The following is a 10,677-nucleotide window of genomic DNA, read 5'->3' on the forward strand; positions in this document are numbered from 1 at the left end:
ATTTTGCCCCAGGGATGTCATGCTCTATTCAACACATGCAAAACTACTTGCACACTAAGATCTCTTGCTTGCCCTTTGGACTTGGTTGGGTCTTATGATTTTAGTAATTAAACACCACTATTTGACTTCTATGTCAAGACTTCCTCATATACATGCATATTCATGAGCCTGGCTCTATGGCTGCATCTCTTACTGTCTTTCCTGATCAGCAGATAAGAGCCATGTCTCAACATCCTAGTGATGCTCATTATGATTTGTAGAGCTCATTCCTGATGGCCTTGGTGAATGGTGTGGGCCTCTCATGGAACATCCCTTTAGGTGGGTCTTCTGGCCTTATATAATTTACTTATCCCCCATGCTCCTTTTCCTCAGAGGCTTATTCTATTGGTAAGAGAACAATTTGTAAAAGGAGTGGAACGATGAATACAGTGAAGACTAAAAGCAAAAGGGGAAGGCATGTGGTATTTCAGAGTGGAAAACAGCATGATTCACCTTGAAGATAATGGTGTATGAGAGGAATGGTGAGAATACAAGCCTTGGATGCAAACCTGAGTAATGAAGAAAATGAGAAAGTAATTTACGTCAAGGCTGGGAGATTTTGTTAGGTCCAGCCTTCTAAAGGAAATATTTTCATTCATTTTTTCCATATATCAATCAGATGGCAATATACTAGATGGATCAAACAAAGAGAACAGTTAGAGAATACGACAGATGTCCATAATGGTAGAATCAGAAATACATAGTGTATGGGAAAAACATAATGCACACAGTGGTATGCCTCACATGCACACAGGGACTTCTTTCTTTCTTGTCACTCTCCTTTATTTCCACCTGTGACCTATGGAATGAGCTAGTCAGATCCTTAAGACTCTCCTATTAGAATCCTTCTAGTGGTGCTTTCTTGGGCTACTGAGATTTATTAGACTGCTAATTAATTTTACCTCAAGCCTGTTTCACATATTAAGCCAAGCACTACTTTACTCCTGTGGGAGAGGGGGAGTGGGCAGGGCAGCAGAGAGCAAAGAGGAAAAATGGGAGCAACTGTAGCTGAACAACAACAAAATTGAAAAAGCAAGTAAAAAGAATTATGCAAAGGAACGTGTCTACATATTATCTTGGGCATTTTGTAGAACAACAATATAATTCAAGCTAAATAAAACGATCCAAGTTTTTGCCTGCACTTTATAGGAGTCCCAGACGTAATCAAGATTATTTCTCCTTTGTCATCATCTTGTTCTCTTCCTCACTTCTAGGTAGAGGTCTCCATAGATACCTGACGTGTTTTTGTTTGTTTTTAGAGATCCTGCTAGGAGCACTCTTTGCAATGCTGTAGCTCTTTAAGCATCTCAAAGTAAAAGTCCCTCAGTTATAATATCTTACATATTTTATCCTTCTGAAGCTCCAAGCAGCTAAGAGACAGGTAGAACTACCAGAATTATATGTGGGAGACATATAATATTCAGGAAACAGAACTGAATTTGTAAACCAAATCCAATCAGTTCCATTATAAAATACTATTGTTTAAGGAAACGATGTCCTTAGCAACTAATATAAATATTTTTATCTAGACTCACTTAGAAAACTCTGATGGAGGAAGAAAACAAAAGGAAAATATAACAAAATATTTTGTTTTCATATTTTTCAATGCTGTGTCCAGATAGGACCTATCAATTTAAAACTCAGGAGAATACTCTTCCATGAAAATAAAATGATGACCCAATATTTCTTACATTCTTCCATGGAGTTACTTCCAGGACTATGAGTCTGCATTTCCATCTGAAATCACTTCAACTCAGAGAGTTAGGCAAACAGGGGTGTAATTTTGTATTATAAACTTCACAAAGTGTAGTGTATTATTTTATAATTTGTCCACGTCACTAATTCACACATTTGCCTTTAAGCTTCTTGAGTGCAAGGAGTACATTTTTACTTTCATTTTTTTAGTGCTTTTCACAAGGCCAAACAGAAGATAAAGTCCCAGACACTGGTGTGCTGGTAAACTGTTTCTCTGAAAGCAAACAAACAAACAAAAAACCCCAAATGTCCTCTTCCTGTGCAGTGTTTACCAGTTCTTGTGGTGTGTATAATGACAATTTCAGCTGTCAGTATGGCATCACTGCACTGAGAGTTGAGATGAAAATACACAGCACGGCTTCTTGCAAGCTGAAGTGAGCGCCACCACTCCGCAGCCCCAGTGTTTGGAGGGATATATGAAGCATCCCTTCTATTGATTAATTTTCCAACTGCAAAAAAGTTGATGTGACTTCCCTTGAGTTTCTATTTCTATTTTTCTCTCAGTTTTTCTACCATTTTACTTGGCTGAGTTTTAAGTTTCTGCCTGCTTCTCAAATTGATACAGTTACTATGAGTCTCTTTCCAGGAGCCTAATGGCTTATGTCTAGCTGTGTATAACTGTTTATTGGCTGAACACCATGAATTCTTTCCTTTGGTACTTTGATTGGGTAAGAGAGCCATGCAGGACCTATATGGCATCTCTGATATTTATGGAAAATAAATGAATGTGGTTATATGCGATATTTCTGTGAAGAGGGGTTAATGAGCTTTATTAGATTCCTAAAGGAGCATTGTGCAGAAAATGGTTATGAGTCTCTACCCCTGATTTCCTGACATTCTATTACTACATGATCCTTTTCAATCCTCCAGAGTCCCCATTTCCTGGGGTGAATTACCAAATATCCCTAGTCCTTGTAGTTTTAACTATTGACTATCAAGTATGAGGTACTGATCTATAGTTCACTTTTTGACATATCTATACCTACTTTCTGTAATATTAATAATTAAGAAAACNCAAGCCCAAGTCAGTAGCTGACAGCATAGAGAGGAAATAGTACATGGGCTCATGGAGACTCTGGTGGGTAATGATAACAAACAGGATCATGCTGTTCCCAGAGAGGGCGATGGCATAAAGACAGCAGAAGGGAATGGAGATCCAGGCATGGCCGGACTCCAGGCCAGGAATGCTGGTCAACAAGAAAGTTGGAAATGTAGATGTCAAGTTACTGAAGATCTCCATGTTTTGTAGATTTGTAGCATTTGTTCTTAAAATGCTCTCATCCTATGGAAATAAGAAATTTCATGGTTATACAAAACCTCTAGGTAAATTTTCTTTGGGTTAGGAAAGGTTTGTAAGTTCATAACTAACTTTCTTTAATTGAGAAAACTCTAAATGGAAGTTTGACATTCATCTGCATTCATAGGAGGTATACTTAGCTATATACATAAACATTTTAAATCTTCAAGGAAAGTATGTCTGCATAAGTTGAAACATTTTGTTGATAATTATTTTCTATATTAACATAATAAAGCTCCATTAGATTATAAGATTCTATGAATAAAGACTTTGTTACGAAACATAATTACATTTACTTTTAAATATCGTGTATTAAGTGACTAAGGGAAATCCGCGTAAAAATATCCTTATGTCTGCAGTGCCCAATTTGGCGTCAATCTCTACGCAAAAATCTCCAGACAAAAAACTCAGATGTTTACTCCTTAGATGTTTGGAAGTTGTGAATCATTTTAACCTAACAGTGTGGGTGAATGACCTTAAAAAATGGACTTACTTACAAGTTAAAACCAATGAAGACTCAGTCCTGCAGAGTTTAGACATTTTACAAGAACTGTAAACTCAAGAAAGCATGGTGTTGACACAGTGTTACAGGAACAATAATGAGGAATTGCTTATGCAGTCAAGTCTACCAAAGGTTAAAAATTTTAGATGACAGCCCATGTAATAGCTACATTAATGACCTTGAAGAAAAGCAATTAAGGTCCACCATGAAGCTGAGAGCCTGCTAGGGTAGCATGAAGAATAAGTGGAAAAACAAATAGTGGAGGCACAGTGTTTCTATTTCTAGAAACTTGTTAGTGAAGGCAAGGAGAAAGGCCATGACTGAAAAAGACTCTAAGGTGGATGGAGAATTCTTGCAAGGTTGTAAAGAGTTAAATAAGTTTCTGTGTTTATATCCTCAGGTTAAAAGTACAGTCAATAATGAGAGTTTGGAAATATACAATGATAAGGATTTATTGATATAGAAAATTACTGGGACTTCCGGCCAAGATGGACGTGTAGGTAGACACACCGTGCCTCCTTCACAACCAAAATTTAGGACAACAAATAATTTAGAACCAAAAAAAACAACCAGAACTGAGAGAAAATGGAACTATTTGGAAGCCTGACAACCATTCATCCAGACCTGTAAGAAGGGCTGAGTCAGTAGCTGTTGGAGAGGGATTGTGGCAGGAAAAAGTGGTGGCTGGCCATCCAGGCATGCAGGAGGTGGTTGGCAGACCCTGGGTGCAGGGATGCAATGAGCAGACCCAGGGAGGTGTGTAAGGCAGCTGGCTGACTGTGGTCACACTTTTATAAGCAGATAAGCCAGGCAAAACTGGGGAGCAAAACCAACCATGCAAACCAGAGCACCAGTGTCAGGAAAAAAGCCCAAAAGTACCAATTGAAAACACTTGTGGGGGTTGATGTGCCAGGAGAGACTCCCAGCCTCATAGGACAGTTCGCTGGAGAGACCCACAGGGTACTAGAATGTACACAAGCCCACCTATTTAGCAACCAGCAGCAGAAGGGCCCAATTTGCTTTTGGGAAGTGGCAGAAGAAACTAAAATCCAAGAAAGAGTGGAGCGAGCACGCTTGTTCCCTCTCTGACCTCACACCCACTTACAGTGTAACAACCCAGCAGACTGGGTTGCCTCACCTTGGTGAACACCTAAGGGTCTGCCCCTCACTAGGTAGCAGGCATGACCGGACTGAAAAAAAATGGCTCAAACAGAAGAACATATCAAAGTGTCAGAGCTGATACATCTAAGCAACCAAGAGATAGTTAACCTATTAGATGCACAGTTCAAAGAACTGGTGATCAGGACACTCAGAGAATTGGTTGATTTTGGTCACAAATTTGATGAAAAAATGAAGGTTACAATAAGTGACATGAAGGAAAATGTACAGGGAACCAATGGTGATGGGAAGGAAACTGGGACTCAAATCAATGGTGTGGACCAGAAGGAAGAAAGAAACAACCTCACTGAAAAGAAGGAAGAAACAAGAATTCGGAAAAATGAGGAGAGGCTTAGGAAACTTCAGCACATCTTTAAACATTCCAACATCCGAATGATAGGGGTACCAGAAGGGGAAGAGGAAGAGCAACAAGTGGGAAACTTATTTGAATAAATAATAAAGGAGAACTCCTCAATCTGGCAAAGGAAATAGACTTCTAGGAAATCCAGGAAGCTCAGAGAGTCCCAAAGAAGTTGGACCCAAGGAAGCACACATCATAATTACATTAGCCAAGATTAAAGATAAGGAGAGAATCTTAAAAGCAGCAAGAGAAAAAATGACAGTTACCTACAGAGGAGTTCCCATAAGACTGTCAGCTGATTTCTCGAAAGAAACCTCACAGGAAAGAAGGGGCTGAAAAGAAGCATTCGGAGTCATGAAAGGCAAGGCCCTACATCCAAGATTGCTCTATCCAGCAAAGCTTTCATTTAGAATGGAAGGGCAGATAAAGTGCTTCTCAGATAGGGTCAAGTTAAAGGAGTTTATCATGACCAAGTTCTTATTATATGAAATGTTAAAGGGACTTATGTAAGGAAAAGAAGATAAAAAATATGAGCATTGAAAAGACAGCAAACTCACAGTTTTCGACAACCACACCTAAATCAAAAGCAAACTAAGCAAATAACTAGAACAGGAAACAGAACCACAGAAACAGAGATCACATGGAGGGTTAGCAACAGGGAAGTGGGAGGAGGAGAAGAGGGGAGAAGGTACAGAGAGTAAGTAGCATAGACGGTAGGTAGAAAATAGACAGGGGGAGGGCAAGAATAGTATGGGAAATGTAGAAGCTAAAGAACTTATGACACATGGACATGAACTAAAGGGGGGAATGTGGGTGAGAGGTGGTGTGCCTGGTGGAGGGGAATGTAAGAGGGGGAAGTGCGACAACTGTAATAGCATAATCAATAAAGTATCTTAAAAAAAGGAAATTCCTTAAGGAAGTAGCAGGTGTTTGTTTTAGAGTATGACAGACAGTATCCCCCAAATAGATAACAAATGCCATATACAGATCATGTATCATAGAAATGAATACTCAAAACATATATAATCTTATTACCCAATGTCACCCCAATAAATTTAGTAAGAGAAGATGACGGTCATCATACCCACTGGAACTAGAGTAGTGAGAAACAGGTAGGTTAGTGGAGGGTTATGTGAGGGCATTATCTGCCAGTGACACTTCAACTTTTTTTATTGTGGTCAAATACACCAAACATAAAATATACCATCATAACCGTTTTTAAGTGCAAAATTTGGTGGTATTGAATATATTCATGTTGTTTTGCAACCATTGCCATCAATCACCTTAACTCTTTTCATCTTGTAAAACTGAAAGTCTATAGCCATTGAACAATAACTCCCCATTTCCCAATTCCCAGCAGTCTCTGAACACCACCATCCTCCTTTCTCTCTCTAAGGTTTTGACTATTCTAAATATCTCATATAGTTGGAGTCATGCAGTATTTGTTTTTTTTTGTATAGTTTATTTCTTTAGCATAATGTCCTCATGGTTCATCCATGCTGTAGAATATGTCAGAATTTCATTCCTATTTAACCAGTGCCTTTTTTTTTGCCCAGAATGAGTTATTAAAGTGATATTGACTGCTGTGTTTCAGGAGCGTGAAGTGATGGATGCTAGTTTGAAGATCGGGTAGATGTTGTCAGTAGTAATTGCAGAGAAAGGGAGAGGCAGTGGAATACACTCAGAATGTTAAAATGCTATAAAGCCTTGTTCAATTAAAGTTTTAAAAACTAATATTTAAATGGACACATTTCCATAGTTAAAATCAATTCTAGGAAGACTTAAAATCAAATAATAGCAATATTAATTATCATTATATTAATATTTTTCAGTTAAACATTAAAAAATTCTAGGTAAAGTTTACTTCCTGAGACTAAATACCCTGTAATAAGTATGCATGTCACCATCCCCTTTATGCAAGTTTCTACAGTTACCTTTTTTGAGTTTAATACCTATTATTTATTGACTGTATTTTCTGTGCCAGACATGGGTGAGGTATAAAAATGGACAAGGTCATTTTTTTATGCTTCAGGAACTTACAGGTTTTATGGTATAGTGGTGCCATATAGTGGTATGGGAAGTATTAGTTATGAAATAATATGGTATGAACTATTTTATATTTATTTTTAACTTCATTACAGTTACTTTTTAATCTCAAGTTCCTAAGGTTTTCATTCTCCCGAGAAAAACCATTACAGTAATTAACTTTAGTCTACTAGGGTTCAGAAGTTTGTGTGTTATGGGGATCCCTGAGGACAGGTGTGACCATAGCATTGCCTGACTTTTCTACCAGCTCAATAAATATCTGTGAGTAGGTAACATCAAAACACAAGGTTAACACAATGAACACCTTTCTCTACCTTCTTACCAGATCAGTGTGGAAAGGGGAGCCTTTTTTGTCTTCACTGGCAGAGAGAAAACAAGTTACAGTTCTGGAACCAAGGATTTATAGTCAAGTGGGATTGAGCTGTGGGGCATTTATAGCCAAGTGGGGCCATTGGCAACATGAGCATCTCCCTGGAGTCACAGACACAGAATTCTCCCCACCCATTAACACAGGACAATGCTGTATAATTTCAGAAGGGTTTTAGCAATTAACACAAGGGACAAATGTTCCATGGGACCCTTAAATGCAAATACACCAAGTCATCCATATAAGTGGGTATTTAGACATTGCTCTGTCACTGGGGAATAAAGAGGTGCACGTCCTTGTCTCTGTATTCTCAGCATTCTGGGAAGATAGGAAAGCAAACGAATGTTTCCTGGAACAATTATGGTGACAATAAAGTGTGAAGAAGTTTGCAAACCAGTCGCTAAGTCCCTGTTTCTTTATGACTGCCTTGATCTGGAGGGAGGATGATACATTCACTTCTGAATCCATCTTTGTCTACCCACTCACTGGCTTTTCCCCAAGAAATGGGTTGGCTCCTGATATATAAATTGGGTCCCATTTTGCTAGTGGCTGGAATCACTATATGTGAATAATGAGTTCTCTCGAAAATGTATTGTTACTCTGGCACTTGCTGTTTTTCTGTGGTAATAAATCGAAGGACCTAGACCATTGGGAGAATTTGTCCACCCTTGTCAATGTGGGCAGCTGGGTAGGAATGCAGATTACTTTATAGGCCCACCAATTCTACATTCAGAGGTGGGGGAGTGACCAACACCAAACACTATGTTTCTCCTTTGTAGAGAAGCCCCAAATTTGCTTTGATATTAATAAGACCAGTAATATGTTTCTCATGTAACTATTTAAAAACATTTCTGTTTGGCTATTATTCTTACACTTTCTCGTTTGAGAACTCTTTAACATCAGAAAGTGTGTGGGTTGTTTGACTCCAAACACAATAACTCCACCTGCAACTCCTATCAAGTGTCTGAACTGGTACTTCAACAACCGAAATGAAGTGAGAAAACTATTGTGCACAATTTTATTAGTATGAAAGAATGAAAAATTTCAGTACTGTTGTTTTATTTGTTTTCTTTGCCTTTCTTGGTGTTTCCCGGTAAGTAACGCTACTGTGCCAGCTCTGCTTCACCCATACTCTTTTTTTTTTTTCAGTTAGGGTGGTCACATGCCATCTGGATGTTAGATGTGTCCATCTGCTTTCCATTCCACTATATTATTTAGTTTCAGTAATTGGCAGCCACGCTGGGAACAGCGGTGATAACACAACATGTGCTGTCAGTGAGCCCCTTTGCTTCACATCCTCCTGGTTGCCCTTCTGCCTCAACCAAACCATTCCCAGAAGGTTGGCACTTATGAGATCTGGGTGATTCAAAAATTTCCTGAGCAGAAAACCACTTATCATATGTTAATAAATACACACATTTTTCTTAACTTAAACCTTAAAAATTGGGCTATATCCAGTTTCTCCTGGTGGTAGTGCTTATAGATCACAGCTCAAATTTATGGACTAAAGAAAAAACTTTTCAAACATTAACTATCCAAATGAAAATGAGTCACAGGAAATACTACATTAAGCATTGTTCTTTTTTCCCCAAATATAAATCAATTGTGTCTAAAAAGTTTTGTCATGCTTGTGTGTGTATCTCAAAACACTTTTTCTCTCTTATACACTCAATTAAAATAAATTGGCAAAATCAAGAAAATCAGGTGAGAGAAGATGTTTCCATGATTTGCCTCCTTGATCTAGGGCCAACTCTACCCGTCAGGGTTTCACATTTTCCCTTGGGACCCAGATTCTCTCTGAGTGTCAGCAGGACAAGTCCCCAGTCTGAATTTGCCCAGGGTTCTTTGGTTCAGTCACACAGTGGATCCTCCCTGTGCAACAAGCTAAAACCTAGGATCCTAGGAAAAGGCAAGCCTGTATTTTGCCAGGCAACCACATTGCCCCTCCATTGCCCCTTTCTCTCCATTGCCCCTTTGCTGTTCTTCCTGGACCTTTCATGGTTTATGGTCTTGGCAAATGTTTTTTTTAACTGTTTTTTTTTAAATTAAATACCCAAATAATTGAATTTGTAATTAAGCATGATAGCATAAAGTTGTTCAGCCAGGATTAATTTGTGTCACTTTTAATTATATTTTTTCCATTCCTATTTATCCTCCATATACTCCCTTTCCCCCCTGCAATCACCACACCGTTGTCCATGTCCATGAGTTCTTTTTCCTCGATCCCTCCATACAGTATCTTCCCCCTCCAAGCTGTCAGCCTGCTCTCTACCTATGAGTCTGTCTCTATTTTGCTTGTTAGTTCAGTTTGTTCATTAGATCCCACACAGGAGTGAAATCATGTGGTATTTGCCTTTCTGTGATGAGCTTCAATTTCACTAGGTATAATCTGTTTATTCAGATTCACTGATTCTTCCTTATTTAGTTTTGGGAGAGTTTATATTTCTATGAATTTACCCAATTCATGTTATCCAATTTGTTGGCATATACTTGTTCATAATATTTTTTACACTGTTCTGAAATTTTTTGGTGTCAGTTTTTAACTCTCCTCTTTCATTTCTGATTTTATTTACTTGGGTTCCCTGTCTTTTTTTCTTGGTGAGTCTAGTTAGAGGTTTGTCAGTGTTGTTTATTTTTCTCAAAGAACCAGCTCTTGGATTAATTGATCTTTTGTATCATTTTTAAGGATTCCTTTTCATTTCTTTTTGCCCTATTCTTTATTATTTTCTTCCTTCTATTCACTTTGTAATTTAATTTTTTGAAGTTTCTTTTAGTGTAAACTTAAATTCTTTATTTGAGCTTTTTTTATTTGTTAAGATAAGCCTGTAATGCTGTGAATTTCCCTCTTAGAATTTGCTTTCTTTGTGTCCAAAAATTTGGGGTTTTTGTGTTCACATTTTCCTTCCTTTCATGGTATCTTTTGATTTCTTCTTTGACCTCATTCTTGACCTATTCTTCAATTATTAACATGTTTTTTAGTTTCCATGTCTTTATGTGTTTTTCAGTTTTCTTCTTGTGATTGTCTTTTAGTTTCATAGCATTGTGCTTAGAGAAGATACTTGATATGATTTCAATCTTCTTAACTTTATTGAGACTTCTTTGTGTCCTAACATTTGTTCTTTCTTAGAAAACTGTCTATGTACACTTGAAAA

The sequence above is a fragment of the Sturnira hondurensis genome, unplaced genomic scaffold (genome assembly GCF_014824575.4).
Source record: "Sturnira hondurensis isolate 20B ecotype Veracruz unplaced genomic scaffold, ASM1482457v3 Scaffold0017746, whole genome shotgun sequence".
Classification (NCBI taxonomy): Eukaryota; Metazoa; Chordata; class Mammalia; order Chiroptera; family Phyllostomidae; genus Sturnira; species Sturnira hondurensis.